Source organism: Erpetoichthys calabaricus, chromosome 4 (assembly GCF_900747795.2).
Source record: "Erpetoichthys calabaricus chromosome 4, fErpCal1.3, whole genome shotgun sequence".
NCBI lineage: Eukaryota > Metazoa > Chordata > Cladistia > Polypteriformes > Polypteridae > Erpetoichthys > Erpetoichthys calabaricus.
In genome coordinates, this window is record NC_041397.2 from 170,218,791 (window position 1) to 170,239,354 (window position 20,564).

A 20,564-nucleotide genomic window follows, 5' to 3' on the forward strand; every position below is an offset into this window, starting at 1 on the left:
ATTTTCATTCCTTTGTTTAGTTTAAAAAAACCCTCCATTACATACACTTGCTGTTCTTATACCATTTTTTTCTGTAAACACAGTACATGTACAGCTAAGGGGACCTCATAGAGACATGTTTTGTTTTAAGTGGACGGTCCCTTTCTTTACCGTTTCACATTTTATTTTTTCCAACAGTATTACAAAAGAAAGCAAATGCTGACACACAGACACATAAATGTGGCTTTGTTACACCAGAGTACTGGGTTCAAATATCTGCCTGGTATTTTCTGTGATTGGTTTGCACATCCTCTTTATGCCAATTCGTTTTTGCTAATCTATCACAGGACAGTCACACCCACACTCACTCATGCCTGTCCAGTTTTACAAGCACAACCTGAATAGGATGAATGCACACAATATTTTCACGAAAGTTTGAACAAATTATTCTTCACAAACCAGACTTGTACTGGGTTATGGTGAAGTGGTTGGGATGTTGTCTCACTAATCCAGTGCCCAAGGTTTCAGTCTTATGACTAGTCATTATCTATTTGGAGTTTGCCTTTTCTTCCTGTGTATGTCCTTTTTTTCCTCCCACATCCCCAAAGATGTACATTTTTGGGCCAGTTCGGAATTTGTGCGGGTATGGGCATGAGTGGGCACTACAGTGGATTAACATCCAGTGCTGGCAGATTAGGCTCTGGATGCCATGACTCTGATATTGATTAAGCAGTTCTGAGAGTGTATGTTACAAACTTATGAAGAGAGACTTGCATATATACATATACACTATTGTATATGCTTAAGGGTTTGTGAACCCCTGACCACCACACCTATATGAGCTTATTGGATATACCATTCCAAAACCATGGGCATTAATATGGAGTTGCCCATCCCACACTATCTGTAACTGCCTTCATTCTTTTGGGAAGGATCTCATCAAGCTTTTAGAGTGTGTTTGTGGAAATTTGTGCTCATTCAGGCAAAAGAGCATTTATGAGGTTTGGTACTGATTTTGGTCAAGACCTGGCTCACAATGGGCATTCCAATTCATCACAAAAGTATTCAGCAATGTTGAGGTCACAGTTCTGTGCAGGCCACTCAAGTTCTTCCACACCAAACCCCCCAAACCATGTCTTTATTGACCTGGCTTTGTGCCTTGGAAGTGTATAAATATCCAATTATCTAAAATGTCTTTGTATACTTTAGCATTAACAGTACCCTTCACTGCAACCAAGGGGTCTAGCCCAAATCCTGAAAAAAAAGGAACTGTCCTAAGACAGTGCCACATTTAAAGTCAGTGAGTTCTTCAGTATGAACCATTCTACTGCCAATGTTTAGTAATGGAGAATACATGGCTATGTGTTTGATGTTATGCATTTGTTAACAATGAGTGTGGCTGAAACACTTCAACTCAATCATTTGGAAGGATATGCACATACATTTGTCCATAAAATTGTTGTATATTTTTCTTTTTCTTCTGCCCTGGCTTTGTTTCCTTTTTCCCCTCCTGTTGCCTTTTTCCTTTTCAGTTGCATACCTGATGAAGGTTGCACACCCAAAATGCTGTGTCTTTAACCTTTTCTCCTTTTCAGCATGGAAATAACCTTTAACTGTTTATTTATATTATGTATATATTTTATATACTGTAAACACACATGTAGTCACTCACCCGTTTCCCTTTCTCTAAACAGTCTAGAAGTTCAGGAAATGGAAAGGATGGCCTTACTCCACCACCTTCAAAATTCAGCCAGTATAAATTTGTTGCTTTTGAACTGAAAGGTTTTTTTTAAATTAATATATCAACACTTGCTATATACACCATATATATATATATATATATATATATATATATATATATATATATATATATATATATATATATATATATATACCGGTATATATATATATATATATATATATATATATTATAATATAATAGGTCAGGTCAGATTGGGGAGCATACACAGGTACAGTGCATTGCCACACACACCACATGATGAAACAGTTTGGGATCCTGGTTGGCAACCAAGCAACCCCCAGGCAGACACGTGGTCCAGTCTCACCCTCTGGAAATGACCATCTATCTGCCACAGCCAGGTGTTACATGGGCATCCCCTTGGCCTGGTCCGGCTGCTCGGGTCCTCAGCAAGGAGGATCCTATGAGCTGGATCACGCTCAGGGAATCATGCCACATGGCCGTAGTGCCGTAACTAACACTCTCTCACAATGCAAGTAATGTGCCTCAGTCGGGACTCCATGATCAACCACTCATTTTACACAAAATCAAACAGCGGTACCCCAGTATTCTCCAAAGAGACACACTACTGAAGGAGTCCAGTCTTCATCTCAGGTCACTGGATAGAGTCCATGTCTTGCAACCATATAGCAAAACAGGAAGCACCTGGACTCTAAAGACTTGGACCTTCATCCTTTTTCAAAGATATCAGGAGCACCACGCACTTCTTTCTAGCAATCTTATGAATCCCCATGCTCTCCCAATCCGTTACTGACTTCATAGGAAGAGTCACCGGAGACATGAATGTTGTTGCCGAAGTAAGTAAAACTCGATACATAAATAAATATCGATATATAAAAAAATATATATATAGAGAGAGAGAGAGAGACACACACACGCACATGTGTGTGAGTCGCTGCCTTGCACCTAAAAGATGAGGCTGAGTCTAAGGTTTTCTGGAAAATCAGCTTTATTCAACTTGAAACAGGAACAGCAAGCTTATTTATTGGAGCAGGAGCTACCACTCTATTACACACAGACACAGTAAACAGGCAGGGCCGGGGCTGGGTCAGTGGCCAAGTTATAGTGTTCCCTCCATCACCCATCAGGTGACAGACGCATTGTACAAGTAGGCGGTGAGCTTGTCGTTGCCTCTGCGGTGCTGTGAACCTGTAGTTGCCTCAGCTACAGACAAGCAGCCCTCAACATAAGCGTCATTCGCATTTTGGCGTGTTGCTACATTGAGGAGAATCTCAAAAGTGTTAAAAAATCTCTCATTCCTCCCTTAGCTTTGTCCACACCAATGTGGGCAAAGTGACTGCCCAAGCAGGGCTCGGCTAGGAACAAGAGAATGTCAGTGTTGATGTGCGCAGCCCCGGGATGGTGGCAAACACCAAAAGCAAATGGCTGTAAAGTAATAAACCAACAAGTGAGCCGGGCATTCGCATCCTTCTGTCTGTACAGCCACTGAAGCAGGGAGTGATCAGTCACCAGGGTAAACCACCACCCCCACAAGTAGTACCGGAGGGCTTCTGATGCCCGCTTAATTGATAAACATTCCTTCTCTGTAGTTGAATAATTGTGCTCACTGGGAAGCAGTTTCTGTTGATAAACATGATGGGGTGTTCTTCCTCCTTGAAACACATAGAAACCACTGCTCATAAACCAAAAGCACTTGCATCCATCTATAGAACAAATTCCTTCAAAAAGTCTGGATCCCACAGAACCGGGAATGAGGGTAAAGCAGCTTTTAAATCTGAAAAGGCTCCGTCACAGGCATTGGTCCAGACAATACTACGGTTCTTTCTGCCCTAAGTCAAATCAGTACCACGCGAGATTAAGGAAGGCACAAACCTGCCTCTATGTTTCGGGATGTGGATATGCAAGCACCTCATCTACCTTGTCAATCTGAGGCTTGAGCAAACCCATCTCCATAGAATACCCCAAATAATGGGTTTCCGACATACAGAGCCTGCACTTCTTAGTGTTAGCCATCAACCCCACCAACCTCAGACTGGCAAGCACCACCTGCAGGCGGTCAAGGTGAGATCTCCAGTTGTTACTGAAAATGACCATATCATCAATATACGCTCCCGTGTACGTGGAATGGGGACGCAGGATCTGGTCCATCATCAACTGAAAAGTCAACAGAGCCCCATGGAGACCAAAAGGGAGCCTGGTGAACTCGGACAACCCATCTGGGGTGGCGAAGGCAGTTTTCTTGCAACTGCCTTCCTCCAGGGTCACCTGCCGGTACCCTTTCATGAGATCCAGGGTGGAGATATACGAGGCTAGGCCGAGTTTCTCCAAAAAGTAATCTGTACGCAGCATTGGATACACATCAAACTTGGAAATCTTGTTCAAGCAACAGAAAACTATACAAAATCAGACAGAGCCGTCCAGTTTTGAGACCAGAACAACTGGGCTCCTCCACTCACTTTTCCTTTCGTGGATAACCCCCAATTTGAGCATTTGTTTCGCCTCCTCGTGTGTCACCTGGCAGGCGAAACAGGAGCACATGTACAGTAACTCCAGGTATAGTTACAATCTTGTTTTCCGCAATTTCTGTCTGGCTAGGCAAGGTTGAAAAGACATCAGGGTTCCTTCCGATTAGTGTCAGCAAATCTGCCCTCTGGGCATCCATCAAATCATCGCCAATAGCGATGCTGATGGTGTATGCGTCCAAAAAAAGAAGTCTGGCTGCATTCTTGGTTTATTTGCTTTACTACTGAAGTGTCAGCATGACACTGCCAGAACTAAACACTAGCGTGCAGAGTTTCTCGCATATTGAAGTGTCTATAGCTGCAGGTGGAAGCTACTGTCACAGTTTATGTAACTGATCTTTTCCTAAATAAGTTGCATTGCAGATGTACTTTGTCAGCATGTCTATGAAAATCAAACACAGGAAGCTCTGCAGTCTACTTATGACTTTATGCTATAGGAAATTAAGTAAATAAATAAAGGCAAACAACATTTGATGTGGCATTTATATACTGTAAGTAACATATAAATGTTTTCTTATAAAGACCATCAAGAAACATAATCATAAACAGAACTTTGCACAATACGTTGGCAAGCTCTGTAAGCCCTGCTGTTTCATTGAAGGACATGTGTGTAGCAGATTCACTGGCAGGATGACAACCGACCTGTTGCTGCATCCAAATGGTGCCATCTTTTTCCTTTACACCTGGTGCAGCTGCGTTTTTATATATGAGTGGACGTTTCTTGTGGGGAGGGCTTCTGTTCTCTTTCTCCAATGTAGAACCCTCATCCTCGTCTGAGTTCACCTCTGTTATAGTATGTTTTCATTTGAAAACAGCAGTGTCAGATTGGGGTGAGCATGAACGTGACTGAGAGAATAAAGCTGAATAAAAACAAAACGTTAACCTTTACAAGTACCATAAATTTACACTGGCTGTTACAGACTCAAATCAAATGTATGTTTTTATTGTATAATAGTAACAATAAGAGCAGCTCACTACTCAAAATGGTAAATCTAGAAAGCGCCCGGACTCGAACCAGCAACCACTTGATTATGAGTCAGCAGTTCTTACTGCTGCACCACCCAAGCAGTCGTGTCAGCATCGTACCCTAACCCGATTTCTTCTGTTATATTCTTAAATAAAAACACACTTGTTTTGTAATATTTGCACCTTTTGTGAAAGTGTTTATTTGATATTTGGACTTAAGTCTTCACACATTATACACTTCAAGTTAAAATTTTGTCATTAGTACTATAACATGAAAAAAGTTTCTGTTTTAGCTATGTGTTCAACATTTCTTGCCTCACATTTCCTGTTATCCTACATTTACACAGATCATTGTAGACACGGACCACACATGAAATGCATGTGTTCCAAATAATGATATATTGTATTATTTACCCTATACAACTCCAGACTTGAGCTGGAAGAATTTTTGACTAACTTGAGCAGGGTGTTGGGGGGGGTTGCTGCTTGTGCTGATCAACACATTTGCAAAACAAAAGATGTTAATTGAGTGGTGCGAAGGAATTTAAGATGGCCTGGGATTACAAGTTTTTTTTGTAGACTTCAAGGATTCTAGTGTTACTATGCAAACAGCACAGGCTTCCACCAACCTGGAATTCTAACTTTATAATTCATTGAAGTAATGCACTCTTCTACTACTGCTGGGCCAAGCTATTTCGCCTGAAATTTATGTGGGTTCGAAGGGATCAACACCAGTACCTGATCCCCCTTCTTAAATTCACTGAGCTTGCTTTTCTTGTCATAATTATGTTTTTACACCTCCTGTTTGCGCTGCATATGTTCCACAATAGAGGAAAATTTTGAGATCTGTTTTTGGAGCGAAACAACTCGATCGATGAATCTCCCCCATGCGAGGTGCATTGCAAACCCCCATCCATTTCTCCTGAAAAATGTGTAACACCCCCCATGGTTGCCGGCCAAACAGCAGTTCAAATGGACTCAACCCACTGGGTGCTTGGGGGGACTCCCAAACAGCAAACAGGAGAAAAGGCAGCATGGCATCCCAGGAAGTTGGGTCATCATGGGCTACCCGCTGTATCATCTGTTTCAACATTTTATTAAAATGCTCAGTCAGGCCATTTGTCTATGGATGATAAACAGTGGTTATCAAATGTTTAATTGCAAGGCTCTCACACTGCTGCTTCATGATGTGAGAGATGAAGGGCAAAACCCGGTCAGTAAAAATCTTGCACAGGATGCCAATATGCGAGAACATTTCTGAGAAAGCTTTAGTGACAGTGTCTGCATTTGCCCTCCATAGAGTGGCCAACTCGGGGTATCTTGTCACACAGTCAACCAACACAAGTATATATAAAAACCATTTTTACTCTTGGTCAGTGGGCCTACAATATCTAGCCCAACCCTCTCAAAGGGAACATCCAAAATAGGCATCGGTGAGAGGGGAGCCCTACCGGGTCTATGAGTGAAAACAATTTAGCAGTCGGAACACACCCTGCAAAACTGCACATCCCGACCCATATTCAGCCAATAAATGCATTTCGAAATGTATTCCCTCGTCTTCTCCACGCAGAGATTACCCCCCAAAATGTGGACATGAGCAATCTTTAAAACTGTCTCCCTATGCCCACCAGCCGCTCAAAAACCACCAGCTGTCCAGACTCCTCACTTAAGGATTTGTCTATCACCTTACTGGACAACTCAGGTTCAATTTCAAACCTGGCTCTTTGATTGACATTGTATGTGGTGAGCCCCTCTCTATCTACTACAGAGGGAGGTGCTCTGCAGGTGGCCAAGACCCATGGGAAAAGGGCATTCCTCTTCCCTATTAAGAGAGGCCAGGGTGAAGTGTCTGATATGGCTGTGCAAACATTTTAGTTCTTCCCTTTAAATTTTAGAGGGAGTACAGCGACGTACAAGACGCAGCGAAGGTTCACCCAGTCTGTGCTCCTATAAGTGGTCTGCCGGATCAAGTTACAGCAAACTGCACAGAGACCGTTACCAGAGTCTAACAGCACCAGGATATCACGTCCGGCCAACTTAATACAGACCTTAAAATTGTTCTTGACTAACGTTCTGGTGGAAACTTGTGAGCTGCACACCAGGGCAAGACCAATGTCCATGGTTTGTGCAGGTGGGAGGCAGCAGTCCCAAGCCAGATGTCCCAGTTGATCACAGTGAAAGCTCTGTTCCCATTATGGAATTCCTATGATGGGGTCTTCCATCCGTGGCGTCTGCGACCCTAGAATTGAAGTCGGGGCCAAGCCCAGGTAGCCCCTCTACTTTCAGGTGGTTTAGGCACCCTCCAGTCTGCACGTCAGGTCTAACAATGAGTGGACGTCGTTCTGGAGCATCTCATTACAAAGGTCCTCGTCTATCCTGACAGGACTGCGTCAATAGCAAGCTTCTACATAATGCACTCAAAGGTGTCCCCACAGAAAAAGCTTTGAATTAGGTCCACTAAGTCCCGAACCTGTCCTTGTACAGGCCAGTCCAGGTCAATGCACCACAGACAAAACTGGATCTGTTAATTCAGGAAATCCTAATCATTGAGCCTTCCAAGAGGAAGGTTTTGCATGACCTGTAGGGCTTCTCCGGTTAAAAACAGGGCCAAAATAGCTGTCCAGCTTCCTCTGCCGCAGTATAACAGTGTTGTCATGCGCTTAAAGCAGAATACAAAACACTCCAGGTTGTCTGAGGGGGTCATCCTCACCAGCACATCCCTGGAGTGCTCAAAGACAGGAGCGCCCACAGGAACCTCATCTTGCTCTGCTTGTAACCCTTGGGTTTCTATAGTTGCGAGACCCCACTACTGATACCATGTGACGTGTGAGTTGCTGCCTTGTACCCAAAGGATGAGGCTGAGTCTAAGGATTTCAGGAAAATACAGCTTTATTCAGCTTGAAACAGGAACAGCAAGGTTATTTTTTGCAGTGGGCCATTGACACAGCATATGGGAAGGGCTGGGGCCAGGACTGTGGCCAAGTTAGAGTATTTCATGCATCACCCATCAGGCGACAGATGCATTGTGCGAGTAGGTGATGAGCTTGCCATTGCCTCTGTTGTGCTGTGAACCGATGAGGTGCTGTGAACTTGCAGTTGTCTGGGCAACAGACAAGCAGCCCTTGACGGATGCGTCAGTCATGTTTTGGTGTGTCGCCCTGTTGAGGAGGGTCTCAAAAGAGTTTAAAAATCTCACAATATATATAATAAATGCATTGCCTAGTCTTATGCAAAAATATTCCTATCTATCTATCTATCTATCTATCTATCTATCTATCTATCTATCTATCTATCTATCTATCTATCTATCTATCTATCTATCTATCTATCTATCTATCTATCTATCTATCTATCTATCTATCTATCTACTGTAATTGGAGTTGCCCAGTGGTATAACACTCACAAAATAAATTCCCCAGGGGTAAACATTTTGTCCCCAAACCAAATTTTAACTGACTAAACTCAATGTAAGGAGTAACTTTGCATTCCTGTCCCAAGAATGTCTCATAAGACCACTTTCCTAATAAAGCACAGGTGCAGTCACAGGTGGAAAAATGTTGAAACAAAACATAGTCTATGGTATTTCCCTGTACAAACAGGAAATCTATTCAAACTTTGGGGAAGGTAGGTTGGACGATGAGAATTTGCACACTGGACGAATATATATGAGATAGGAGATATACTGAATATTCACATTACTGTGCAAAAATCTAAGCTGCTTTTGAAAAAATGCTGGAAAGCAAGAATGCTTTCTAATATAATGCCATGAATAGTATTTAGTAATCAATAATCCTCCTTGAAAGTGCAGTAAAACATAAATGAAATCAATATTTCATTTACCATTTTCCTTGAAAAGAGTCTCAGTTCTCTTAGGTACTTACAGTACAGTACATTGTGTGGTTGGTTGTTCCAGGTCACTTAACACGGTTCCACTGCAGATTTTGGCTATATTGTAATCTCACACTGGCTTGATGATGTTCAGATTAGAACTCTGGCTGGGGGGCCTGTTGGTCTGTTGTAAAATTCACTTCTCATATTTTTTGCTGTACATATTATTTTTAAAATTTTGGTTGTGTTCATTATTTTTATGATTTTGATTTGGGTTCATTGTCATGTTGAAGAATGAAGCTGGGACTGATTAGACACCTTCCTGATATATTGCATGATGGAAAAAAAAATCCTGTACTTCTCAGCAGCGCAAAGTAACAGGCTGCTATTTTTCTGCACCCAGTCTTTGTGTATTCTTGTCTGGGCAGGTCATTTGCCTTTAGTTGAATTTTAGAGGAATGGCTTTTTTGGTTAAACCTCTTTCATGAAGGCCAATTCTGATAAGACTTCCCCAGACTGTGGATTGATGTACCTGGATTACAATGGTTTTGCTAGTTTTGAGATGGTTGTATGGCTAGACATCTTCTATTATCAAAGAAAAGTAAGGTTGATGCACTTCTCATTTGCTGCAGTCAGTTTCCAGTCTTCAGCATTGCCCATTTTCTTGTGCATCTACAGAAGGGCTTGGATGGCACATCTGGAAACCACTTTTTGCCATATAATTTCTGTTTGGGATAGACCTTGGTGATGCAGGATGAGCACCTTTGTCTTGCCGCTAAGCTCACTTTTGCCATGATGCAAGATTTGCAGGATAAAGTGCAACATCTATCTCTACCTCCCTTTTTTAGTATGGATGTCCATTGCACAGCTTTATTCTCTCTAAATAACTCTTTCTGTTTCAGTTAAACACTATGTCATTGATCTTTAGCACCAGTTTGTTTTATTTGCTTAACCTATCACTGGGCTATATGCTTAAAAAGATATTATTTTTTCAGTAGATAGTGGTTTATTACTGTGTTAGTTTCTCTCTTTAAATACATTCAAATACAGTATCTTATTGTACTACTTTTTGCAAAAAACATTTGGGACTCTAAAATACGTTCTTCTCTATTGACACACTAATCCAGAAGATACAAAATATCTGTCTATGACAAATGTTTTTGTGAATGACCTTAAAGGCCTAGTATATTTACACAGTACTGTATATGAGAGAGAGAAGTTTTTAATGTTAACAACACGAGAATACAGTAATGTCAATTAAGCTAGTGCCAACTAGAAATGGAGTTGAGAAAAACAAAACCTCAGTTTATAACAGATTCCAGCATTAACAAACCAATAAAGTCCAAATGACCCTTCTTTGGAAATTCTACATTGTACAATGGTGCAGTGTAGGGTCAGTAATTTTAAGTTGATCCAAATGAGAGCAATGAAAAGCAGCAAAACTCAATGCCAAAAAATATGAGAAAGGCTTTAAAAAAGGCAATCATAAAATTCTAATTATTAAAAACAGAATGAACAGCCTTATTACTATATTATTATATATTATATAATAAAATTAGTGGGCCTTCAGCTGTATTTTAAATGTTGGGATCAAAAGTCCTTACTAATTAAAACACTCTAGACGAGAACCAGCCATTCAGCCCAAAAAAGCTTGCCAGTCCTATCCACTTATTTCTTCCAAAAAAACATCATGTCGAGTTTTGAAAGTCCCTAAAGTCTTATTGTCTATCACACTACTTGGTAGCTTATTCCAAGTGTCTATTGTTCTTTGTGTAAAGAAAAACGTCCTAATGTTTGTGCAAAATTTACCCTTAACAAGTTTCAAACGTGTTCTTGATCAACTCCTTTTAAAATAATAGACTCGACTTGTTTTTCAATCCTATTTTTTGTAAAAATTGATCGATTTGTATGGATTTGTATGAATGATTACAATAAAATTAATAAAATAAATAAATAAATAAATAAAATAACAGTCTCAATCCACTGTACTAATTCCCTTCATAATTTTAAACACTTCAATCATCCATCCATCCATCCATCCATTTTCCAACCCGCTGAATCCGAACACAGGGTCACGGGGTTCTGCTGGAGCCAATCCCAGCCAACACAGGGCACAAGGCAGGTACCAATCCCGGGCAGGGTGCCAACCCACCACAGGACACACACAAATACACATTAGGGCCAATTTAGAAACACCAATCCACCTAACCTGCATGTCTTTGGACTGTGGGAGGAAACCGGAGCACCCGGAGGAAACCCACGCAGACACGGAGAGAACATGCAAACTCCACACAGGGAGGACCCGGGAAGCGAACCCGGGTCTCCTAACTGCGAGGCAGCAGCACCACCATTGCCCGTCCTATCTAAATCATTTATATATATTAAAAATAGCAGCGGCCCTAGCACTGACCTCTGTGGAACCTCACTCTTAATATCGGCCAATTCTAAAGAGGTTCCTCACACCATCACCCTCTGCTTCCTGTGTCTGAGCCAATTCTGTACCCATCTAAAAACATCACCCTGAACTCCCACTTCTTTTAATTTGATCCCCAACATCTCATGTGGCACCTTATCAAATGCTTTCTGAAATTCCAGATAAATAATATCATATGCTCCACTTTGATCGAATCCTTTTGTTGCCTCCTCGTAGAATTCCAGCATGTTAGTAAAACACGGCCTCCCTCTCTTGAACCCATGCTGACTGTTCAGAATAAACCCTGTCCTTGCCAGGTGTTATTCAATCTTATCCTTAATAATTCCTTCCATTAATTTTCCTGTGATGCATGTTGAGCTTACTGGCCTATAGTTGCTTGGATCTGCCCTGTCACCCTTTTTATATAATATATTATATTTTTCAGTCCTTCAGTCCTCCAGTGCGCAGTGACTTCCTAAAAATTTGTGTCAAGGGTTTATATATGTATTCACTAGCCTCCTTAAGAACTTGAGGATAAATATTATCTGGTCCTGGTGATTTGTTTAATTTCAGTTTATTTAATCTGAGCAGCACGTCTCCCTCTACAATTTCCAAATTCCTCAGTACCTCCTTAGTAGACCCTGTTACCTCTGGGAGGTTATCCACTTGCTCACTTGTAAACACCTCAGAAAACTGTAAGTTTAGGGCATCCGCTATTTCATTGTCTGTATCTTTTAATTCTCCTTTATTATTTCAGATGCACTTGACCTCCTCCTTGACTGTTCTTTTACTACTAAAATACTGAAAGAATCTTTTAGGGTCTTCTTTCACCTTATCTGCTATATAGTATTCCTCTCCAACTGTCTTTTAGCCTCCCTGATATCCTTCTTAATGGTTGCCCTCATGTTCTCATATGCTCTACGATTCACTTTGCAGTCATTAGTCTTACATGCCTTATAAAGAAGTTTTTTCCTTTGCAACTTCTTTTTAAAATCTTTATTAATGCACCATGGAGTTTTTTTAAATTTCCCATTAATTCCAAATTTAGGTATGTATCTGTCCAACATTACATGTAAAACATTTTTAAACCTGCTCCATTGCTCCTCGACTGTCTCCACATTTAAAAGCTTATCCCAGTGTATTCTACTTAGACATTGTCGCATCTGGTCAAAATTAGCCCTACCAAAGTTCAATTTAACAATTTTAGTCTTTGCATCTGCACTCTTACAAAATACTTAGAATTGTATTATATTATGGTCACTTGACCCTAGTGGATCAATCACCTCTACACCCTCAATTCTATCCTGATTATTACAAAATACTAAATCCAGACAGGCTTCACCCCTTGTTGGTGCTGTAACTCCGTGTTGGTGCTGTGTTAAAAAACAGTCACTGATTATTTCTAAAAACTTCTGCTCTTGTGCTCCTCTATCTGCAAGGTTATCCCAGTTAATATTTGGATAATTAAAGTCCACCATGATTATAATATCTCCCTGTAAACTTGCCTTTTTGACATTACTAAAAAGATGTGTGTTGAAATTACTGTCTGATTTGGGTGGTCTATAACACACTCCTAAAATAAGACCTCTTTCCCTAATATTTTCCAGGTGAAGCCACATGCCCTCACTAAGATGGGGCTCATCATCCAACTGAAGACGACTTACATTTAAATCCTGTTTGGCATAAACAGCAACCCCACCTCCTTTTCTGTTCTGTCTGTCCTTCTTAAAAAATGTGTATCCTTCTATGTTACACTCATCCCCATCTTTGTTATTTAGCCAGGTTTCCGTTATTGCTATAATATCATAATTATGCTCTGCTACATACAACTCCAACTCACTTACCTTATTTTTGATACTTCTAGCATTAAGGCAAGCTATTTTTAATGTGGTACTCCATCTACATTTAAATGTTTGCTTAGAATTTACATTACTATGCATTTTTATTTCGACACCATTGTTTGTTCCTCCATGTATAGATCTAAACCTGGCCTGTCCTAAACTCCCTGCCCCCCCATTCCCTAGTTTAAACAATCCTCTACTAGCCTACACATACACCTCCCCAATGCATTGGTGCCCCTCCAGTTCAGATGTAACCCGTCACGGCAGAACAGGTTCCATCTGTTCCAAAAGGAGTCCCAATGGCCCATAAATCTATACCCTTCTACCCTGCACCAAGATTTGAGCCACACATTAAGCCTTCTAATCTCCTCAGTCTTACCTGGACTGGTGCGTGGCACAGGCAGAACTTCAGAGAAGACTACCTTGTCAGTTCTGCTCCTCAGATTGACACCTAACTCTTTGAATTTGGATTGCAGAACTGACAGACTACCCTTATGTATGTCATTTGTTCCAACATGGACAATGACAACTGGATCCACCCCTGCTCTGGCCAAGAGCCTATCCACCCTTCCAGGGAGGTCTCCCACCTGTGCACCTGGAATATGTAAGGTAGATCAGTCCAGAATTTTGGAAGGCTTCATCTCCTTCACTAGTTTTATATATACATGTGTGCATCTGTGATTGTGGTGTACATTCTGGAGATATAATGTACATGTTAATATGAAAGAACCCAGTTATTTAGAGCTTCACATATAAAACTGAAACTAGACTTTACTTGTAGCCAGTTATGCAACTGTTTTTTCGCAGTTTAAATCATAGTTCTTTCTGCCTTGTGTTGAACTAGTTGCACAGTAGTAATGATATTTAAAATTGTAGTAAAGGACTACAGTAGTCAATTATACTTCATACAAATGAGTAATCTACTTTTTATTTTTTACTGCAAATTAAGCAGGTATATTTATTTTTGTCCTTTTTTTTTTTACCTTTCCTCGCATTTACTGCAATGTTTTAAACTTGTGAATGTTCCCTTAATGGTTGAAGTAAAGTTTGTTTGATCTAGCTTCAGTCTACTTTAATTGGATAATAAAGAGGCAAACAGGTTGATATTCAGTTACATAAAGGAGGGGGTATGTCTAAAAGCATGAATAGAGAAAATTTCAAATTATTTATTCTGTACAGTAAAGTTTCGCCATTACACATTTTTTGTCTCACCAATTGCCTGGAATCTCACTGGAACGCAATAATACAGCTATTATTTGTATTTGACTTTGGAATGAACTGTAGTATTGTGTGTAGGCATTTTGTATTTGGGGTGGGTTTCAGTTCAGACATTGAGGTGACCTTTGCTCCCACTGAATATCAATTAAAAATAAAAAATCTTCTGAATTTAATGCACCTTATTACGTACTTCAACATTCAATAAAATTTTCAGTCTCATTCAGAATTGTTATGTGAATTTTGTGCCAACTTAAGGCTAACTTTCATGTTTTGATATACAATACTGAAATAAAATAGCAAACTGCCTGTCTTTAGTTAAAACAAATTCAGCTATCCCAAAGATCAAAAATTTGTAATGGTTAAAATGCAATTTATGATGCTTGAAGATTTAATTCGTAGGAAACCCTATCTCCTATTATGTCTACGGTATTTCACTGAATTCCCCAGTATCCAACAATTCTCTCAATTCTGGTGAGCACAGAAAACATATGACCCTTAAAAGTGACTTCAAGGACTACTGGGAATAGTTATTGTACACCTGGGGATTGACTGGTTTTGATTTATATCAGTTGTTACAGGTTGAAAAAATACACTTTCCATATGGATATTTACACCTAATTGACCATTTGCAAAAAAATGTGTCAGCAGTGCCAAATCATGTTATAAAGAAAAGGTATAGTATAGTACATAGATACTACTGTAGCCTTTTGATTAATTAAATGTAAAAAGAATGGAAAAAAAGGTTTCCATGTACTTTGCCTCTGGAGGAATGAACATCTGTGAATTCCATAAGTGGCTCCAAGGTTGAGCAGCTTATTTTTTATACAAGGTATGGAGATTAACTTAAGACTTTAAAGATTCTATATTAAGACCACATGTGCTGTAAGGTATTGTACACTTGTTATGTGTGAAAAATGCCTGCCTTGCCTCTAACAATAGAAACTTTGTACTCCTACATATTTTCTTGCTTCTTCTTAATATTGAATGTAAGTCCACACTTTTGTCTAATTAAGATTGCATTTCTTAAAGAATGAATTCATATGGTATTCAGATTAATGAACCCTTCTCATTCTTGCCCCTAGATTCATTACACTGATGTAAAAAAAGTGTATAACAATGTACTTTACTCAGCAGTTTGTGCCTCAACTTTACAACAACAATTCTGGGGAAGTGCTTTGTTTTTCTGCATGCACTCCTGTTTGCACCAATTACAGTTTAATCTCTTTGTGACAGTTATATGGGATTGTGATCATCGGCTGGGAGATTGAAGGATAATAGCTACGGTCTTACCTTTCTAAAACCACATGATGAAATTTTTGCCTGATTAAATAAGGGATACATTGTATTGTGTTTCAATAGAACTCCCAGCCAACAAGCATTGTATACATGTAAATTGTCTAATTCTGGTCAAGCCTGGCATCATTACCATTAGTAAGTTTATCATTTCTTATCTACACAGTACATTATATCCTGCATATGTTTGCTAATTAGGGGAAGTAAAGTTTTCTTCAAAATCCTTTATGATGGTGTAAGGTCTCAGGTTGAGACCCATTTTTTTATTTTAAAGACCATACTTGATATATGGAGAAAAATAAACGTAACCAGCTGCTTTTAGACGACAGGTTCACATTCTTGGTTGGGACTTCAGCTAGGAGGACGTCTTTTGACAATAAAGTCAAACATAAACATAGAGCTATATTAAATCTGTGATAAGATTGTGATGTTTCAGAGTAGAGTTTATAATGCATTGTCCTACTGATGACCAACATTATTAAAGGAATTGAGATTATATCAGTCACATAGGCATTAAAATTGGATTTCTAAAATATAGCAGAGTGGCACAAAATACAATTTTGGGAAATAAATTGCATTAAAATTTAGTTTGGTTCAAAATAGTGCTAAAAGTCTGCTAAGTCAGCTCCCAAAATCATCAAAGGTAACTGGAGTCCAAGCCAGACAGATTTAAGATCACAGGGGAAAAACCTCCAAATTTAACAAAAGCCAGTGCCCCATTTCACAGCACAAACCCCAGAAGGAGAACCTTTACAATCTGCTTTAACTGAATACTCCATGCTAAACATTTTTTTAGATGTTACTTACCCCATGTGGTTTGTAGTGATTGCCAAAAATCTCATGTTTTCATGGGGAAAGGTGAGAGCAAATTTTCTGATAGAATAGGTGTATATGGAGGCAAATGCTATGCCACAGGAAATAATATAAAAAAGCCCATGAAGATAATCGTACATTACTCTTGTTACATAATCCTACACTATATACAGAGGTGGGTAGAGTAGCCAAAACTTCTACTCAAGTAAGAGTAGCGTTACTTCAAAATAATATGACTCAAGTAGAAGTAAAAAGTAGTCATCCAAAAAATGACTCAAGTAAGAGTAAAAAAGTACTTGGTGAAAAGACTACTCAACTACTGAGTAACTATTTGTTCATAATAAATTATTTATTTTTTAGAAATGTTGTAATAAGACAGATAAAAATATAAAATAATGTGAAGTATAAAATAATAAGAAAATAAAAAATGAGTAAAAATAAATAACATCTTTATAAAATAAAGATGCACAAATAACACAAAGTTCCAAATCTCAGTTTTTCACAACAAAGCTTTTGAAGCCAATACCTACAGTAGGTAACATGTATGTCTGAACAGTGCAAACTACTTACAGTGACAAGATATACTGTACACTAACAGTATAATACTGTATATTCACTTGCCCTCCAAATAGCACAGCTGATAGAAAATAACATTAGAACAAGGCAGCTTGTGCACATACAAGAAGTCTCACTTTACCATGACTGTCTGTGTCTGTGCATGTTTGGTTAAAACGTGCTTGTTCTTCACTCAGTGAAGTGCTGGTTAAGCTTCAGCAGGAGTTGGCTGTCAAGGTTCTTGCAGTGAAGCTGTGACCGTTTAGCAGTGAACAGGAACCCTGCGTGACTAAAAAGTCTCTCACAGGCTGCAGACGCAGGAAGTTTGTGTGTGGTCATGTGATTATTGTTGCTACGTCTGATTGGTGAAACTGAGTCATGTGATTATTGTTGCTACGTCTGATTGGTGAAACAGTCATGCAGTAGATCCACTGGTGACTTCTCTCTGGGAAACATATAGCGTATCTAATGTGTAAATGGAAAAAAGTAACGAGTCGAGTGTTGCCCAGTGTAGCAGAGTAAGAGTAGCATTTCTTCTTCACAAATGTACTCAAGTAAAAGTAAAAAGTATGATGCAGTAAAACTACTTAGAAGCACAACTTTTTAAAATAGTTACTCAAGTAAATGTAACGGAGTAAATGTAACTCGTTACTACCCACCTCTGACTATATAGTATAACTTAATAGCCTATCCTGGTTTCTGTACACTATCTGGCTGTAAATAGTGATATGTCCACTGCAATTCCTAGGTCATTATCATTAAGGGGTGTAATGGATGGTATGCAGGGACTGGTGTCCCTGCCAGGATGGATTCCCTTCCCTTACATAGCTAGAAGGTCCAGGTGACAAACAGAAAAAAGAGTGACAGGGCATTCCCTGTCAAGGCAAGAAGGGTGGCAGAAGATGTTAATACAGAACTGGGCAAGCTAGCATCCTAGCAGGGTTGGACCGAAATATAATACAAGGCCAGGAGGCCAGTGTCATGGAAGGACAGGGGGAGATGACTTGTAGTCCTGACAGGGTCTGCCGATATGTGTCAGGATTCCCACATGGGCACTTGCAGGGCATGCTAGGACCTGTAGTCATGTGGGAAAGCCCTGTTGAGTTCCACGGAGAATTCCAGGGGGAGATGAAGGGGTTAATGATCCCAATGTGCCCTAGTACTGGAAGTACTCTCAGGTCCGAGATAAAAAGTCGCTCTACCTCACCTAAGCAAGCTGCAGTAGGTTAGAAGAGGACAAAGTTTGGCTGGGAGGAGTGAAGGTGAAGAAAGTGAGAGAAAGAAAGAGAACTGTGTACTGTTACAAAAGAAGGCTTTTGTAAGGTATTTTGTATTGTAAAACATGTATTTGCAGTTGTGTCTATGCAGTTGTGTCTGAGTTTTGGAGTGCTGCAATGCCTCCTACTGGTCACAAAGGGGTATATTCAAGTTTCAGACCTTCTATTGTGTATAGTCCTTCTGTAATCATTCAACTGATTCTAGATGATCTTCCATTCTATCTAGTTTCTTATCATCTGCAGACTTAATCAGCTTGGTATTTGTATTCCAATCCAGATCATTTATACATACTAAAAAGAGCAGTAGCCAATCATTGACCTTTGTCGGATGCCACATTGAGCATCACCTAATTCCGATAAACCACCATAACCCACTGATTCCTGTATTTGAGTCAGTTTTGCACTCTTCTACATGCAGCACTTGTATTTGAATTATTTTAGTTTGATGCCTAGTCTTTAATGTGATCAGTTATCAAAAGCTTCATGAAAAATCAAGATAAATAATATCACATGCTGTACCCCTCTGATCATATGCTTTTGTTGCTTCCTCTTAGAATTGTAGCATAATATTAAAACAAGACTTGCAGTATTTCAACTAAACCCATGCTGACTGCTCACTAATTCTCCTTGCCATGTGATGCTCAGTCTTTTCCTTGATAATTTCTTCTATTAATCTACCTGTGATGCATGTTAAGATTACTGGCCCCTTAGATCCACACAACTACCCCTCTTATATGTCTTCCCATCCTTAGGAATTTCAAAAAAATGTGTCAAGGCTTTATATATATACTGACCTTCCTAAGTACTCTAGGATAACATATGAGACAAAATGATACTAAAGAACACCTACAATTCAGCACAGGAAATAGTTACCATCAATTAATGAGTCACAAAATGCTAGACATATTTAGTATTTAGAGTATATCAGGGTAATATGCGATAGCTAAATAACTTAAAAGATACAACACATATTCTAGATCTTTATTTTTAATACACTGATTGTTTATTATATTTTATCCATCCATCCATTTTCCAACCTGCTGAATCCGAACATAGGGTCACAGGGGTCTGCTGGAGCCAATCCCAGCCAACACAGGGCACAAGGCAGGGAACCAATCCCAGGCAGGGTGCCAACCCACCGCAGGACACACACAAACACACCAGGGCCAATTTAGAATCGCCAATGCACCTAACCTGCATGTCTTGGGACTGTGGGAGGAAACCGGAGTGCCCGGAGGAAACCCACGCAGACACGGGGAGAACATGCAAACTCCACACAGGGAGGAACCGGGAAGCGAACCCAGGTCCTCAGGTCTCCCAACTGCGAGGCAGCAGCGCTACCCACTGCGCCACCGTGCCGCCCTTATTATATTTTATTTTATTTCATTTCTGAGCCTAACTTGAAGTATTGGGCAAGCAGCAATAGTAGCAGAGTTATCTTGATGGGTAACAAAATAAAGAGAATGTTTGGATGTAGTTGTACTGAAACTAAGAAGCAGATTATTTCCTTGAAAGGCTGATTTGTGAGTTGCTTTTGAAACAAGAAAACATTTTTTCATTTCATTTTGCTGCAAGTTTCAATAAAAATTAGGACATAAATTTCCTGAAAACCTTAAACCTGAACTGTTTCAACAGCCACAAAAACCACACTTACTCAAAACATCTGAAGCACCATAGTCAACATGTAATTTCAACTATTCATGAATGATTGACAATTTTTTAGTGATATAATACTATTAATGTCTTTTTATGATAACGTAACATAAATAGAGAGCGCTTCCAACTGGTACATAAACTGCAGTCTGCGGCTACTGTCTCACAGAATCTAGTGCCTGGTTGTTGTCTGTGTGGAGTCTACATGCTCTCCCTTTGCCTATGAAATGTTTCTCTGAAAACTCTGGTACCTCATCTCAAAGACATGCATATCAAGTTAATTGCCATCTGTAAATTGATCTCAAATGAGTGTAGGTTTGCATGTGAGGCACCAACACCATGTAGCCCTGTACTCTATTGTGCTAGTTTGAATGTTATGTGGGCAGTAGTGAAAAGATTATCTTGATGAACATCCTAATAGTTTTGAAAATTCTGTTCACTTCACAAACAGTAACTAGAATTATATGTAGTTGATCATGTGTATTT

At 39.6% G+C, this 20,564-nt stretch overlaps 1 protein-coding gene across 9 annotated transcripts in view; it reads right to left on the minus strand.

The window, feature by feature from the left end:
* LOC114650360 (target of Nesh-SH3) overlaps window positions 1–20,564 on the minus strand; it is a 254,882-nt gene that overhangs the window by 28,217 nt on the left and 206,101 nt on the right. The gene's annotated exons all lie outside the window — the stretch shown is intronic.